This window comes from Chanodichthys erythropterus, chromosome 19 (assembly GCF_024489055.1).
Source record: "Chanodichthys erythropterus isolate Z2021 chromosome 19, ASM2448905v1, whole genome shotgun sequence".
NCBI classification, from domain to species: domain Eukaryota; kingdom Metazoa; phylum Chordata; class Actinopteri; order Cypriniformes; family Xenocyprididae; genus Chanodichthys; species Chanodichthys erythropterus.
Genome location: NC_090239.1, coordinates 24989415 through 25007508, shown reverse-complemented (window position 1 = coordinate 25007508; position 18094 = coordinate 24989415). Strand labels below are relative to the sequence as shown.

At 31.3% G+C, this 18094-nt stretch overlaps 1 protein-coding gene and 1 long non-coding RNA gene across 2 annotated transcripts in view; one reads left to right on the top strand and one right to left on the bottom strand.

Moving 5' to 3' along the window:
- Positions 1–18094, top strand: part of LOC137007614 (ras-related protein Rab-26) — a 108999-nt gene that overhangs the window by 25975 nt on the left and 64930 nt on the right. The window lies entirely within an intron of this gene.
- Positions 2138–4450, bottom strand: LOC137008094 (uncharacterized). Its single transcript, XR_010892751.1, has 3 exons — positions 3737–4450; positions 2952–3020; positions 2138–2545 (listed from the first exon to the last, which is right to left on the bottom strand). It is a non-coding gene; the product is annotated as an uncharacterized lncRNA (long non-coding RNA).

The window sequence follows — 18094 nt, the reverse complement described above, 5'->3', positions numbered from 1 at the left end:
CAAAAGCCGCGATTGGAGAGGTTCTACTTTTTCCTCTTCATCTGGGTCTGATTCGGCTCAATTTGATACAGCAATGTAGGCGCTATTATTTACTTTCCACCTAAGCGCGTAACTACGAATGGTAAGGGGCGTGGCGTTTCCGGACGCTTCAGCGAATCACGACAGACTGGGCCAGTAACCAACCTGCTGACCAATCTGAGCACATTGCGTATGTCGGAGGGAGTGGCTTCATAGAAGCAGGAAGTCAAACGAGCCGTTCATATGACAGTGGAAACTGAGGTGTAGAATTAAGATAAAATATATGAAAAATACAGCATTTTAAAAAAAACGAAGCATTTAGACATGTTATACTGTGCCCCCAAAACACAATCAAGCCTAGTAAAAAAACACGTAACCCCCCCCTTTAAACTTCTATAACTTTTTTTACATGTTCACTTTTGCAATAATCTGCTTCTTTCAAAGAGACCAACCATAGATCTGTTTTCTAAAGCATTCATGAATTACATCCATTTAAGTTCAGATATATGGTCAAAAAGACATGTTATATTTGTACTTTTTCATCGTATAATAAAATAATTTTGTAATATTTCTAAATCAGTAGTTTAATTTATTATTTAGTTTTAAATGAATATTTTTTTTATTTGTGTCAAAGAAATGGGTTTCTTTTGCATTTATTTTTTTCAATAAATGTTTAGAAATTATACTGTTGTAATGCAACTCCATGACCATTATAATTCATAAACACATGCTTGCAAATTGCAAAATCAATGCAAATATACATATTTTGGTTTGTAAGACCATGCTTATTGTCGAGCCCTGCTAATGCTTTAAGTCATGAAACATAATAAATATAAATACCCAGTGTGCTGCATGCTTGTTTATAGGTACAGTGTCAGACAGACGCGTCATTTCATCAATCATTTAAGGTCTGCTGAAAAGGTCAATTACACTATTTTGCACACAATTAAGCAAATGGCACAGCAGCAAGTACGTTCAGATGTTCACATTGTATCCTTTCATACTTTAAGTGTCTAAATGAATTATTTTTTTTAACTGCACACAAAGCAGGAAATCAGGAAATATGCAGCAGAGACATTTGCTCAGCTCAGTGCCGATTAACATTCATGAGAAGTTGCTTTGTCAGGTTTTGAGAGTTTGAGTGACAGCCGGCCCTACCCAGCAGCTTTTGCGTTTTTTTTTTTTTTTTTTTTGCATTTGCTTGTGATGAATATTAATAAGCACCTGTCAGCGTCCAAACACAGCAGGTCATTAGGGTTGATTATGAGAGTGTCCATTCACACACCACTTGCTGCCGTGACCTACAGCAGTTCCCACACAGAGTTAGACATATAACAGTTTAGACTCACTGTAAACCCCTGTTCATCAGACACACATGAGCCCAGCGAACAGGGAACGTTCTCACAACATTCTGGCAAAGTTATGAACAAATATTCTTCCAGTAACATTAATGTAATGTTTAATCAAAGTTATCAGGTCTTTAATCATGTTCTCAAAACATTTGCACAAAAACATTTAACCCTCTGGAGTCTGAGGCTGATTTTGGGCCCTGGAGAAGTTTTGACATGCCCTGACATTTGTGCTTTTATCAGTTGGTTATAAACATATTAATGACAAAAGTGTCATTACACTGTATTCAGCACAAACTAGGCTACCATAATATGTGAGGAACATGTATGTACATGTTTGTGTTTTTAAAGGAATAATGTTTATGCGTGGTTATTGAAAAAACAAAAAAAAAAAAGTAACTGAAACAATACCTAAAAATGCATACTAAATGTTTTTTCACAAGACTTTTGAGAATTGTATATTTTAGTGTAGAGTTTTTGCTTCAAAATGATGTGGAAATGATCCTCCCTACTCTGACACATAAAACATTGTATTGATTTTAAATTTCTAAGACACTTTTTGTTTAGGTAGGCCATATGCGAAGAGGTGTGACTCTTCATGAATAATGAAGTGATTTACACCTGGGGAGATTAAGACCCTGCCCCTAATGAGCCGCATAATGAGCCATTCAGTCAGGAATGTGACTGAGTCAACTAAGAAAATGCAAAGACAAGACATATCATTGTTTTTTTCTTTTTATTTAAAATAAAGTTAACAATATAATCCACATATAAACTAGGGTCAAAGGCACATTTTTTGTGTATACAGGCAAATAAAGGTAAGGTTTATAAAAAAAAGCCCACTTTTACACCCTATACATAACCTGCTTGATCACATATAGATAATCTTTGCAGCCCAATGGTCAGTGAGAGGTGGTGAACAGAGAATCTGAACAGTCACACATCTGTGTGCCATTTTTGAAAACAGTTCAACTGAAGACACAAGTAAATGTCACATGCCTGGCATTTCCAAGGTGTGTCTTGCTTTTTACCAAGCTGTACTTTGCAAAGCATGCAGTTCCGATGACCAGCGGTGGCATTATTCCTTGCATCTGATGTCAGCTCTGCTCCTGGAACCGGTACATGGTCACTTTTGGTCCGTTTTGGAGCTGCTTTCTGTGACGACACACCACAGAGCTCTGCAAATATATTATCATCAAATATGAATCTTATTAATATTATCATCAAATATTATCATCAAATATGATGATTTGCTACTTATGAAACATTTCTGAACAATTGTAAACAATAAATGTTTCTTGAGCTGCAAATCATCATATTAGAATGATTTCTGAAGGATCATGCGACACTGAAGACTGGAGTAATGATGCTGGACATCACAAGAATAAACGACTTTGTGAAATATATTCAAATAGAAAACAGTTATTTTAAATTGTAATAATATTTCACAATATTACTGTTTTTACTGTATTTTTAATTGAATAAATGCAGCCTTGGTGAGCAGACGAAACTTATTTTAAAAACATGAAAAATCTTACAGATTTCAATATAGGCCTACCATATAGTGGGTAAAAGTGTACTTACTCAACTGTGTTGCTGCGTGCCCTCCTAGTGGGAATTGCAGGTGAATGTGAGAGTGATGGATCCACATTCCTAAAAAAAAATGTAAAAAAAACCCTGTTATTATTAGCATATAAGATAATACTCTCATACCATTAGCTATGCATAACTGACAGGAAAGTAACAGGTATACAAGCATGCTGTATATGTCTGTCAATTGGCCATTACCGGACAAAGTGTGCGAATGTGTAAACGTTTACAGTCTGCTATATCAGTTAGCACATTTAGCAAATAGCAACATGTTCGCGCATTTCACAACCAAGCATATTTTAGCACATTCACGCCTATCATATACGGTACTTAGATACGCTATATATATATTTATAGATAGATGTAAATATAAGGCAAATATAGATGTACGCTTGTATATAAAAAAAAAACACGTCAAATAATTTGAGTATATCAACAGAAAAGCATTCTATTTATAAGCATTTTTATGAGATAAAGTTATATATATATATATATATATATATATATATATATATATAGATATAGATATAGATAGTGAGATAGATAGATAGATAGATAGATAGATAGAAGTAAATATAAGGCAAATATAGATGTACGCTTATATAAATAATTTAAGTAGGCCCTATATCAACAGAAAAGCATTCTATTTATAAGCGTTTTTATGAGATAAAGTTATATATATAGTTATATAGATAGATGTAAATATAAGGCAAATATATGTACGCTTATATAGAAAAAAAAAACACGTCAAATAATTTAAGTAAAACTAAATCACTTACTCATCAGAAACTGTATCTTCAGCTGGATCAAGTCGCTCTTCAAAATGCAGACGTTCATCGTCAGAGTCGTGTTCTTCTTCCGAGGAAAGAGTGAACTTCCTCACTGTCCAGGACCATCTGAAGAGCCTGCTCACCTGTGTAGTGTGCCATCTTCCAAACGCGAAGGACAGCGAATGAATCTGATGAAACTTGATGCTTTTTAAGACGCTGTTAGGGGCGTTTACAGTTTGCATAAATCGCCTCAGCACATTATCTTATGAATAGAGCGCTCTGCGCGTGGGCGGGCACACATTAAAGATAATTAGGTCAGACAGGAGAAACAGTACCTCTCTTTACTTTTATACTGATTACATAAAGGGAGAATATTTGTTTTAGAATTTATTTGTTTTGTTTAAAAGTAGACACTTAAAGCTTTCCAAAGACATATCTCTCATGTCCATGTAGCATGTATAAGCCATCTATTTTAGTTACTTTTAGTGACGTTTTAGAACGATGTTTGCAGAGACGGAGACGGCAGGACAGCACACCCTGTATATTTTATTTATTTTTAAAAAGCACAAAGTTTTATTTTGATTGTGAGTGTACACAAAAAAAAGAAGACATTCTATAGTTTCAATTGATATATTACTTATGTCTCTATGACAAAAAATGACGGAGTATTTTAAGTCTGTTTTGCTGCAATGTGAAAAAAAAACTGCAAAACGCGCCGGCGCGTTTTTAGACCTCAGAGTGTTAAACCATTCATGAAGCATGCAACAAAGGGAGTGAGGCCATGTTGGGCTGCTTTAGAGAGAGAAAAGATGAACATGACGGCACATGCTAGTGGATGAGTTGAATCAACTCCACAGCAACTACATCAATTTATCCACTAACCATTCAGAAACGTCCAGTTTCATTCTAAAAGTTCTTCCTGAGTCTCTCCATCAGTGTCTGACTCTGTTGATGTTTGATACTGACAATCCTCATTTCGGCTGCGTGAGATTCTCCAGCTTTGTTGTTGTTGAGCAACCGAAGGGTGACCTGTTAAAGCTCCGCCCCAATGTTCAATTGGTACTAAAAGGCTCAAAGTGTCCCAGAGAATATCCAACACACCATTTCACCACCAGCAACCTGAACCTCCAATACAAGGCAGGATGGATCCATGCTTTCATGTTGTCAAATTCTGACCCTACCGTCTGAATGTTGCAGCAGAAATTGACACTCATCAGACTGGGCAATGTTTTTCCAATCTTCTATTGTCTATTTTTGGTGAGTCCGTGTGCATTGTAGCCTTAGTTTCCTGTTCTTAGCTGACAGGAGTGTCACTGCTGTGTCTTCTGCTGCTGGAGCTCATCTGCTGGACGTGTTGAGCGTTCAGAGATGTTCTTCTGCAGACCTCGGTTGTAACGAGTGTTTGAGTTACTGTTGCCTTTCTATCAGCTGGAACCAGCCTGGTCATTCTTCTCTGACCTCTGGCATCAACAAGGCATTTTCTCCCACAGAACTGCAGCTCACAGCATGTTTTTCTGACCATTCTCTGTGTACCCTAGAGATGGTTGTTTGTGAAAATCCCAGTAGATCAGCAGTTTCTGAAATACTCAGACCAGGCCGTCTGCCACCATCAACCCTGCCACGTTCAAAGTCACTTAAATCACCTTTCTTCCGCATTCTCATGCTCAGTTTGAACTTGAGCAGATCATCTCGACCATGTCTACATGCCTAAATGCATTGAGTTGCTTCCATGTGATTGGCTGATTATCAGGAGTACCTAATAAAGTGGCCGGTGAGTGTGTGTGTGTGTATATGTATATAAATAAACTGTGGCTGGAAGCTTCACCCTATAACTGTATTTCTCTGCAGCATGTTTACATGGCCAGTAAGACATCTGTTAATCTTCTCAGGCTGGGCTTTGAAGCATCTTGGGTGAAGCACAGATCAACACAGAGCAGTAGTCTTGTTTAGACCCTGCCAAATGAGTGTTACTCAACAGATGACCAGGATATGCAACACTCATGCTGAGGTCTTATGAAAAACTGAAACAAAGCATTTAACCCGTTCATACTCATATGAACATACTGAGCTATGAGTCATGTGAAAGATTGAGGCGATGAGTCATGCTGTTCTGTTGCTATTTTTCTTGTACAGATGATGTAAATGGCATGCATTGATGTTTTAAATAGCTAAAAAAAATCACATCAATTGTCAGTCTTTTGATATACACTAGCGTTCAAAAGTTTGGGATCGGTAAGATTTTTAATGATTTTAAAAGACGTTTTGTCTGTTCACCAAGGCTACATTTATTTAATTAAAATACAGTTATAACAGTAATATTGTGAAATATTATTACAATTTAAAATAACTGTTTTCTATTTGAATAAACTTTACAAAGTAATTTATTCCTGTGATGCAAAGCTGAATTTTCAGCATCGTTACTCCAGTCTTCAGTGTCACATGATCCTTCAGAAATCATTCTAATATGCTGATTTACTGCTCAATAAACATTTATGATTATTTTCAATGTTAAAAACAGTTATATACTTCTTTTTCAGGATTCCTTGATGAATAGAAAGTTCAAAAGAACAGCATTTATCTGAAATACAAAGCTTTTGTAACATTATTAACACTACTGTTCCAAAGTTTGGGGTCAGTAAGAATTTTTATTTTTATTTTTCTGAAAAGAAATTAAAGAAATTAATACTTTTATTCAAAAGTGATAGTAAATACTTTTATAATGTTACAAAAGATTATATTTTAAATAAACACTGTTCTTTTGAACTTTCTATTCATCAAATAATCCTGAAAAAAAAAAATTGTACAAAAATATTTTGTACATCTGTACACATTAAATGTTTCTTGAGCAGCAGATCATCATATTAGAATGATTTCTGAAGGATCATGTGACACTGAAGACTGGAGTAATGATGCTGAAAATTCAGCTTTGATCACAGGAATAAATTACTTTTGTAAAATATATTCAAATAGAAAACAATTAGTTTAAATTGTAATAATATTTCACAATATTACTGTTTTTATTTTATTTTTAATTTAATAAATGCAGCCTTGGTGAGCAGAAAAAACTTCTTGGAAAACATTAAAAAATCTTACCGATCCCAAACTTTTGACAGTAGTATATATTCAGTATATTAAATATATATCTTTATATTTACATGTTTGCCTGAAAGAGTGATATTTTTGTCATTGTAGTCAAATCGTTTCAAACTGTATGATGCAAGAAGTAAATATAGATATAAAATATAAGACTTAAGACTGGAGTGACTGTTGAAAAGTCAGCTTTTCCATTAATGAAAAAAGTCAAATATATGTAAATGGAAAACAGTTCTTTAAAATGGTCACACTTTATATTAGGTGTCTTTACTATGTACTTGCATTTGCTACAAAGTATTGAAACATTATTGCTGCTATGAGATACGGGTAAGATTAGGTCAGGTATAGTGTTTAAGGGTTGTCAACAGTGTAATTAGATTTTGGTCGAATAAATCCAGTCATGTTGAGCACAAAAGACTTATTTCAAAAACATTAAACAATCTTACCAAAATTATGCAAATTAAAATGTTCATTGCTTCGATTCTTTGAAGCATTCAGTCACTTCAGAACTGTTTTACTTACCAATGAACTCTAGCACAGTCTTTGCCTCATAAGTTTATATGCTATTAAAATGATTAAAATGCCATCACATGCTCACGAGTTGTGAAACTAATGTAATGACATGCTCTTATGGAAACTTAATGGGCAAATAAAGAGCACATTACACAGTAAATTATTAATGATGTTGCTTATCTTTATATTGCCAGCAAGTCATTGTGAATATTAAATATATTCCCCAGCCCTAATATAGTCACCCAAAATATGTTTTAAATGAATGGTAGGGGCTTTACTTGCCCTCCTGAAGATCTCTTTAAAGAATGAAATGGTAATTAAAGGGCCAAACATGAATGAAAGTTCATGAATGAAAGCTCAGGTTGCAATTTCACTTTTCTCTCATGCAACAATCGCAGGAGCTTTTGAGCATTTTTTTTTTTATTCTTTCTTTTCATGTTTTTTTTTTTCCCTTTTCATTATTAGTACTGCCTAAAACCAATTTAAACCCACTCAGCTCTCAGAGAGAGATGGCGAGCTGCATGTCGGGGTTATTATTTTTATTATAGTTTCTAAAACTAAAATCATAAACTTTTTCGTTACTAGAAATTTTTTAAACCTTAGTTCATCTAGTTGCCAATGCATCAATCTTACTTTTTATTTAATTTAAAGTGCCCCTATTATGCTTTTTCAGATATTACCTTTGTGTAATACAGCTGTGTGTGAATGTAAAAGGTCTGCAAAGTTTCAAAGATCAAAGTGCAGATAAAGAAAATAGCGATTCTGAACTGCCGTCAGTAATTTCAGTCATTCTGTTTGAACCTTATGTAGGTTTGTAACTAATTTGCATAATGCCTCTTCATTGGCTGAACGTAAACAACATCTCCTTTGCCCCGCCCTCAAACACTATAGCAGTAGCTGAGACTGAAAGAGTTTGGTTTGTGTTGTTCATGTCGAGAAGACGCTGTTTTCTGCTGCCAAAGCAAATCCACTTTGATGCACTTCTAAAGGATGAGATTGATACAGTAAAACTGACACCATTAAAACTGAAATAAACATGAATAAAACCTTAGACTGATTTAGACACTAATAAAAATGACAAAAACACACTAAACTTTAACTAAAATAAAAAAAACTAATTCAAAATATTAATTAAAACTATAATGGTAAATTATACTAAAATAACACTGCTCTGCATGCGAGAACAAAAATTATGAGGAAAACGTCCCTACACCTAGATACTACTCTATATATATATATATAAGCTACAGTGAAATACGTGTGTACGAGGGGTAGTTTATCTGAGATATATGACAGGCTGAAGTGGAGCTGCATAAATTGTGTATATGTGTCTCCTGCCGCTGGGAAGCCCAGGTGCTCTGATGGTAATTAAACCATGGAAGTGTTGAGCTGCTCTCTGCCACCTGCGGCCCTAATGTCAGTGTGAGCATACAGGGTGGAGTCAGTGTTGCCCTGACGGATGCTGATGAGATCCTGACGGCGTGATCTTTGCAGATCGCTGCGTGTGTGAGGAGTACTTGAGCTGGATTCAGTGAACGGACCTTAGGTGTAGATCATTAAATCCTGACATTGTACACTGTAAAAAAGAAAACATTACTTTAACCAATTTCAACATTTTATTTTTAAGTAATTAGAGATTCAACTAGATTTTAGATTTTAGTCAGTTTAATATAATTTAAATACTGGAAAAATGTTGAAATTACTTGAACTGCAAATTTAGAAATTCAGATTTTGCACATTTAAGTAATACGAAATTCAACTTGATTTTTCAAGACACTTTGATGTAATTTAAATGTACTGGGGAAAAATGACTTGTAGAGCCAGTTTGATTATACTGAAAATGTGCAAAATGTTACAGCAACATATGTTTTTTTATTACTTTAGCTCATCAAAATAATTGAAACAATTTCTACTTTTTTTCATTTTTTTCAATTATATGTGACCCTGGAACACAAAACCAGTCATAACGGTAATATTTTGAGATTTATACATAAATAAGCTTTCCACTGGTGTATGGTTTGTGAGGATAGGATCATATTTGGCCGAGATACAAACTGTTTGAAAATCTGGAATCTGAGGGTGCAAAAAATAAAAAAATAAAATCAAAATATTGAGAAAATCACCCTTAAAGTTGTCCAAATGAATGCATTGCATATCCACTCACAAAAATATTTTTTTGATATATTTACGGTAGGAAATTTGCAAAATATCTTCATGGAACATGATCTTTACTTAATATCCTAATGATTTTTGGCATGAAAGAAAAATTGATAATTTTGACCCATACAATGTATTGTTGTATTGCTACAAATATACCCATGCGACTTATGACTGGTTTTGTGGTCCAGTGTCAAATATGAAATTGAATTAGATTTTTTTTAAGTCAATGCAATTGAAAGAATGTAGATGAAAATAAATAAATAAATAAAAACATAAAAAAATAAAATGTTAAAATGACTTGAACAGCAAATTTTATTATATGTATGAATGTGCAAATGCAAAAATCATAATAATTTAAGCAATTTCTACTTTGTTTTTTGCAATTATATGCAATTTAACTTTTTTTTTTAAGTCTATTTCATATTATTTAAATTCATTGGGAAAAAGATTGTTGAAATTATTTGTGTATCCAATTTGCACAATTTGCACATACTTAAAATATGCTCAAAATTATGGCAACATATGTTTTTCCATTACTTAAAAGTTAGTTATATAAGATTCAACTACATTTTTTTTATTTATTTTTTTTAGGTCAGTTCAATATATTTTAAATAACCTGAAAGAATGAGTGAAAATGACGTGTAAAGCCATTTTGATTATACTTAATGTAAGGTTGCAGCGGAACTGAAGTTTTGAAGGTGGATGTATTTATGGTGTAAGGTCACTTGGCATTACTGATTACGCCTTTTTATCCCTGAGTGAATCCGTCTCAGTCACTCCTTAAATGAATCCTTTACCCTTAACAGACCCATTATCATTATATGTGGAGCATTTAACTATATTATCAAGGCCTTCTTCATTTAATGGATTTAATCACCTTTCTGCAAAAGATGAACATTTACTGTGCTGTGGCTAATGGACTATTGAATATTATTCAGTGACATTAATCATTTATATGAGGGTTAGTTTGTTGTAGATACACTTGACCTGGGCTGCATTTCTTGGATGATTGTGATTTGGGCCATTCGGCCGTGGCATGAGATTGCAGTTTGATAAATAAGAAACAACGATGGATTGTCTTTAAAAACCCTTTATTGTGAGGAACTACTTCCTTCTGCCATGGATTCAAAACTCAAGTTTAACAGTTGAGCTCAATCCTCCGTTACTAATTCTAAAATGTATAAAATTTAGAGCTAGTAACGAAGGAACATTGAGTCACTTCATTGAAACTCATTGTAATATGTAGATTATTATGAGAGAGAGAGAGATCACCTGAGCGAGTGCATTACCTGCACCTATCTGATATTCTTCAGGTCAATCTTAAAATTCATAATCACAAAATCATTTTTTCCACTAAGGAAAAGCGATATCTTTGTCTTTGTCCTTTTAACATTTAAGAGGATTTCCCATGACAGCGCTAGTCAATGCAATTGTCAGTTGCGTCTCGTAAGATGTTGTTTAAAGTATAAAATATGTCCTTGTTTCCTTGTTTCAGTCCATTTCAATATAAAAGTCTTTGCGACTGACTGACTCACCTATAAAGACAGTCTTTGCCACCATCTTATGGTGTGTTAATGTAATTTTCACTGAAGTCAAAATCACTAACGGACTGTTTCTCAATACCAGAAAATACGGCATGTTATTTGTATAAAATATTATTTATTGAACAATAATATTTAAATTAACAATAGCCATTATATCAGTTTAGGTAGTAAAATAAGAAATAAAAACAAGCAAGCAGTTCAGTCAAATGTACAAAAGCAGTGCTCTAGTTAGTACAGGATTTAATTTCAATGTAAATATAAAGTTATAAAACTTAATATAGCCCTTAAGCCTATTAGCTCTGGAACAAGTATTAGATTAATAAGACCAAAGATTGCCCGTTTGATATACCTAAAACAAATTATACCTCCTGTTTAAATGCTATCTACATAAGAACCAGTGGCAAATTCCTGAAGTACTGGCCGAGATGAAGCTGTTCTCTGTGGGTAAATGAGCTCTGATCGCTCACTGACGGCCTGAAGCTCATATCTCCAAAAGCATCTCAACAAATTTTCAAATAGGTTCAAATATGTTTACATATAAATGCACTGTAAAAAATGACCGTGATTTTAACAGTAAAAGACTGTAAAAATGCTGTGGTGAAAAACTGTCAATTGGTTTACAGAAAGTTTCTGTACTATATATGGTGAATAACTATAATAGATCTAACGGTACATTTAATGTAATTTTACGGTAAAAGGCCGTTAAATTCACAGTTTTTGGAAGTGAAAAATAACAATTCATTGTAAAATTTACAGTGAAAAACCGTAAATTAACAATCCCACAATTCCCTGCATGACACTTCACATTTGATATATTTTCGTTGAAATAACTCTGTTTCTTCTTAGTTTTTCTCATTTTTTTCTAATCAGTTATGTATATTAGGGTTTTATGTTACATCTAATGTTGTTAAATTCATGTTTATTGCATTTTTAAAATTTCATGCATCTTACCATGATGGTGTTTAGTGTGTGTGTGAATGACACTGTGTGCACCTTCTATATATTAGTATTGTCCTTCTCAGCTTGTAGAAAATCTGCTTGTGATGAACTTTGATTCATCATGTGACTCTCATCACCACTGTGTTTGGTGACTGTCAGTGTATTATAAAGATACAAAACAGATATTAGTACTTCATTAGGTTGGTAAATTAACATTATATCAGTTATTGAAATACGTTATTTTACCGTAAATTTAACAGGTTTTTTTTTTTAATGTTGCTACTGTATTTTTTACGGTAAAGTTCACAGCTGCCGTTTTTTTACCGTAAATTTTACTGGGATTTTTTTTTTACAGTGTGGCATATCTGACGTCTAAACAACTATATTCTCATCTGAAAAAGTCTTAAAACTGTATTCCATTACAAAATCACAGCAGTGCTTATAAAAATATGGTGTGTTTGCTTGTCTGCCATGACACTCGCTGTGAGAATGCTGAAAGCGGAGTGATTCAAAAGGTGAAATGGTTCCTGTGGTGATACTGGTTGAGTATCACATGGCTTGAAAGACCTCTCAGCCAACTAGATTCGAGAACCAGAACGAACTGTTATATAAATTTTATATATATATATATATTTTATATATATATATATATATATTTTATATATATAGATATATATATATTTTATATATATATATATATATTTTATATATATATATATATATATATATTTTATATATATATATATATATATATATATATATATATATATATATATATATATATATATATATATATATATATATATATATATATATATATATATATATATATATATATATATATATATATATATATATATATATATATATATATATATATATATATATATATATATATATATATATATATATATATATATATATATATATATATATATATATATATATATATATATATATATATATATATATATATATATATATATATATATATATATATATATATATATATATATATATATATATATATATATATATATATATATATATATATATATATATATATATATTTATATATATATATATATATATATATATATATATATATATATATATATTTTATATTTTATATATATATATTTTATATATATATATATATATATTTTTTATATATATATAATTTTATATATATATATATTTTATATATATATATATATTTTATATATATATATATATTTTATATATATATATAAATAAATAAGCAAACAAGAGGCTAATCAGGGTAATGAGTCGTCATGGAAACAAACAAAACAGTTATGGAAACAAAGGCTAACGGGAACTAAACCACAGGAAATAACAGCAAGACAAAGGAATATCAAAATAAGACTCTTTTGTTATCTGATGTTTTGCTTTATTTCCAGATGTTTGATTCAGTTGTGGATTCCGACCACACAACTTTGCAATTCTGTTTGTGAATGTTTGTGGGAACTATGGTTTCAGGAAACACTGAACTATGTTGGTAACACCGGAATTTGCAACCATAGTTGGCTAATGATGCTTTTGGGAAATGCACTGGCCTGGTCCACTTTCCAGTTTATTCCATGAACCGCCCACTTACAGGAAATGACTGTGACTGACACTAAAGAGACCAACCATAGTTTGTTTTGTTTCCGTGTGCTCTTCAGGTTGGGTAAATCTGAAAAACAATGCAAACAATACCAAAAGTAAATAATACAAGTATAATAGACTACCAAAGTAAAAAGCTAATATCAATCCATCAGTGTAGTGCATCATCCCCTGCTCACTTTCACAGTTTGATGTTATAACAGCTCTCATTTCACCAATCAATCAACCTGTATGGTGACAGAGAGAGGCGAAACTATCATTAAAAAAATGAGCCTTACAATGACAGCTGATGTAGTTGTCAGTATTGAATGTAGTGTCACCTGCTGAGCTGAAAGTCCTGAACACAACAAACTAAACCTTTCCCTACAGACACTGACTGACAGCAGCAACCGACCACAAAACAAAGCATTCATCTGTGATTGAATTAGGTTAATTCGGTTAGTCTTTCCTAATGCAAAGTGCACAGATGCCTGTAAAAGCATACGCTACTTGTGCTTTGCTTTGGGTCTAATAATAATGCTGATGCATATTCAAAATCCACTCATGTGCTTAATTTAAAATGAGCGGAAATTAAATCAGCTCCTTGTTGTGTTGCAGAGTTTCTCTGGAGACTGTTTATAATGTAGGTCTGGTTTCCTGTCACAGGTTTAATCACACTTCAAGTCTAAAAACTGCTCGTTTTCACAAGTGTTTGTCTTGAAGGTTTTGGCTGTGTCCCTGCACAAATGTGATGACAAAGTGAATTCAGAATCGCGCCTTACATAAGCTGCTCCTCTCACCGTAATTTGCTGGGCTCTGAGTCAGAAGAGAAGAAGTGTAGGTGTTCGCCATGAGTCATGTGATGTCTCCACTGTCCTCCCTATTTATGACCCAAACTAACAAGAGCCTTGGGACCTCTTCCTTTTCCGGCCATTTTAACAAGGCACACCTTTAACACACTGGAAGTATCAGCACCTTCAATGAATTCACCCAATGTTACCTGCATCTTCACTAAAGCTATAGTGAACCACATCAGTCTATTTTCACATAAAGTCAAACAAGGACAACGAGTTTCTGATTCTACATTCTAATTGGTTGATCCGGTTTTGAGGCTATTGCACAAATGATTTTGTTAATCTATATCTGTCATTATGTAGGCATATATTATACAGTATACAATATATAATATTAGTCATGTATTACTGTCCAATGATTTAATCATGATTAATCGCATAAAATATAATATAATAAATTCTGACCATATATATTTTTTTTGGGCCATAACATTAAAAGAATTGTTATTTTATCATATTAGCCAGAATTTTAAAATACAATATAGCCAGAATTGAATCATATGATTTTATGATGTGTTATGATATGATATGATATGATATTAATCATGATTAATCAATTTGACAGCATTACTTTATATATATATATATATATATATATATATATATATATATATATATATATATATATATATATATATATATATATATATAATATTATTATTATTATTATTATTATTATTATTATTAAATATTTGTCATATATATATAATTATTATTAATATTAAATATTAGTCATTATATATATATATATATATATGACTAATATTTAATATTAATAATAATATTTTATATTATATATAATATGTTTATTATTATTATTATTATTATTATTAATAATATATATATATAATATTATGCATCACTAATATTTAATAATAATAATAATAATAATAATAATAATAATAATAAAAATATTATATATATGTATATATATATATATATATATATATATATATAATATTTTTATTATTATTATTATTAATATATATAATATTATGCATCACTAATATTTAATAATAATAATAATAATAATATATATATATATATATATATATATATATATATATATATATATATATATATTATATATTATATATATATATTATATATTATATATATATATATATATAATATAATATAATATAATATAATATAATATAATATAATATAATATAATATAATATAATATAATATAATATAATATAATATAATATAATATAATATAATATAATATAATATAATATAATTATTATTATTATTATTAATTTTTTTTGGCCCATAACATAAAAAGAATTTTTATCGTATTAGCCAGATTTTTATGTAATAAAAATATATATAATATATATATATAAATATATAATATATTATAATATATAATAAATATATATTTTTTTAATTACATAAGGCCAAACTGAATTATGATATGATATTATAATACATTTTTATATTAACTGTGATTAATCGATTTGGCAGCATTAATTAATTATATATATTATATTACTGTCAAATGATTTAATCATGATTAATCACATATAATAATTGTGCATCATTGCTCTTATCACTGTTTTTTAAGCACTTTACCATGGTAAAATCACTGTAATGTGTGGCCTCTTGCTTCCCTCATGTTGCTATTGTAGTTTTGCTTTGTTGCTGAATTAAACTTTCTTGGCATGCCATATGAGTTTCTGCTGCTCGACCAGCTCATTGTGACAGCAGGTTTATTATAATGCATGGCCACCATCATATTCTAATGCAATGACAGCTGTACTGACCCACGTCCTGAGGTCCTGCTGTTTTAGCAGAGAAGGAGCTTTTTTAGGAAAGTGTCACACCTTCCAATTTAGTGTGTGCTTCAGCAGTGTGACAATGGCAGTTTGATGTCAAGACATGCCAGGAGTTTGTCCTTGGCACTGAAGATGACAGTGCAGTTGTTTGCTGTTGTTTTTAGCACTACTCAAGCAGAAAACAACTGTGGTCGTCACCGGCTGCAACAAAAGAAGATACAGTAGATATGAAAGATAAATAAAACAGACTGGCCATGACTTTATTAGTCCTGATCTCAACGTGTCAGCAAACTGCTGACAACAAAGGACTGTTGATGTGTTTGTTTGTTTGTGTGTGTGTTTAAATGTGGTGCTCATTTTCTCACTCATCATTAGGTGTGACAGTGATGGTGTAATGAGAGCATATAGTATTCACACTCATTAGAATGTGTGGATCAACTCTATATCTGCTTAGATTAAGATCAGCTCCCAGGAGGCCTATAAACAGACCCTTTCGCAATTAAAGCATGACAAGAGGAAATCACCCATTATGGTGCCAATTTTCCACAGGTTTTTCAACACTGAATGTAATACAAGAGGCTTTAATGAAATTCAAAGTTTTCTATTAATTATCATCAAAGCTGCATCAACTGACAAACTGTTAAAATAATCAAAGCCAAATTTCATTATCATTCAGTAGGGCTTTTTTGCACTGAGAACAAACTCTGTGAACTGAGTGAAAAACTCATTTTAAAGGAAAGTAGTACAAAATATTTAGTACATTTTACTGTTACTTCATATTCATTTTGCACACCCAGAAAGCAAGCATGGGATGTAAACGTCTCTGTCATTGTTAATCTTCAAAATGCTGTCATCCTGTTGTTGTTGTTAAGCTTTACATTTATATTTTAAATTAGCTATATATGACACTTGAAATCCTATATGCAACATAAGCAATAACAGTTTTAAATGAACACTAACTGTAATTGGGTACAGCAGAGCATCAGTATGTATCTATAATATGTGCTTTTAAGTATAGTGTATATATAAATACACACACCATTTAACGTCTCTTTTGCTTATCAAGACTGTAATTATTTGAACAAAAATACAGTAAAAATTGTGAAATATTATTACAATTTAAAATAGCTGTTTTCTATATCAATATATTGTAAAATGTAATTTATTTCTGTGATCAAAGCTGAATTTTCAGCATCATTACTCCAGTCTTCAGTGTCACATGATCCTTCAGAAATCATTCTGATATGCTGATTTGCTGCTCAAGAAACATTTCTGATTATTATCAATGTTGAAAACAGTTGTGCTGCTTCATACTTTTGTGGGAACCATGAGATATTTTATTTTTCAGGATTCTTTGATGAATAGAACAGAAATATTGAATTTATATATTATATATTATATATTTTTATATTATAAATATAAGATTTATATTTCAGTCATATATAATGGAGATATATATGGAGATATAATTATTTTTGAAGTTTTATTAAGTGTTAACAGTGAGATTATGTGGTTTTTATAATAAATTATCACTGCTTTTTTGGACAAAATTTGTCACCAAAAATATGGTTTTGGTTTAACCAAAACTTTGTTTTCACCGAATGACACCTTTTATACCGAATGACGATATTTTCAAACAATGCTAACAGGCTGATATCTAGCTAGCTTGCAAAAGAACAATCAAACATTTTATATTTAGTCCAAGTTTTTAAAATATTACATCATTTTCCATGTTGTATTTCGGGACATGAAAGTGAAAACATGAATTATTCATATAGTTAAAAGAGAGTTAGTTACTTTGCTTAATGACCATGTGGTCCTTTGCAGGTGTCTGAATGATGTCACATCCTGTCACATGATATTGACAGCATGACA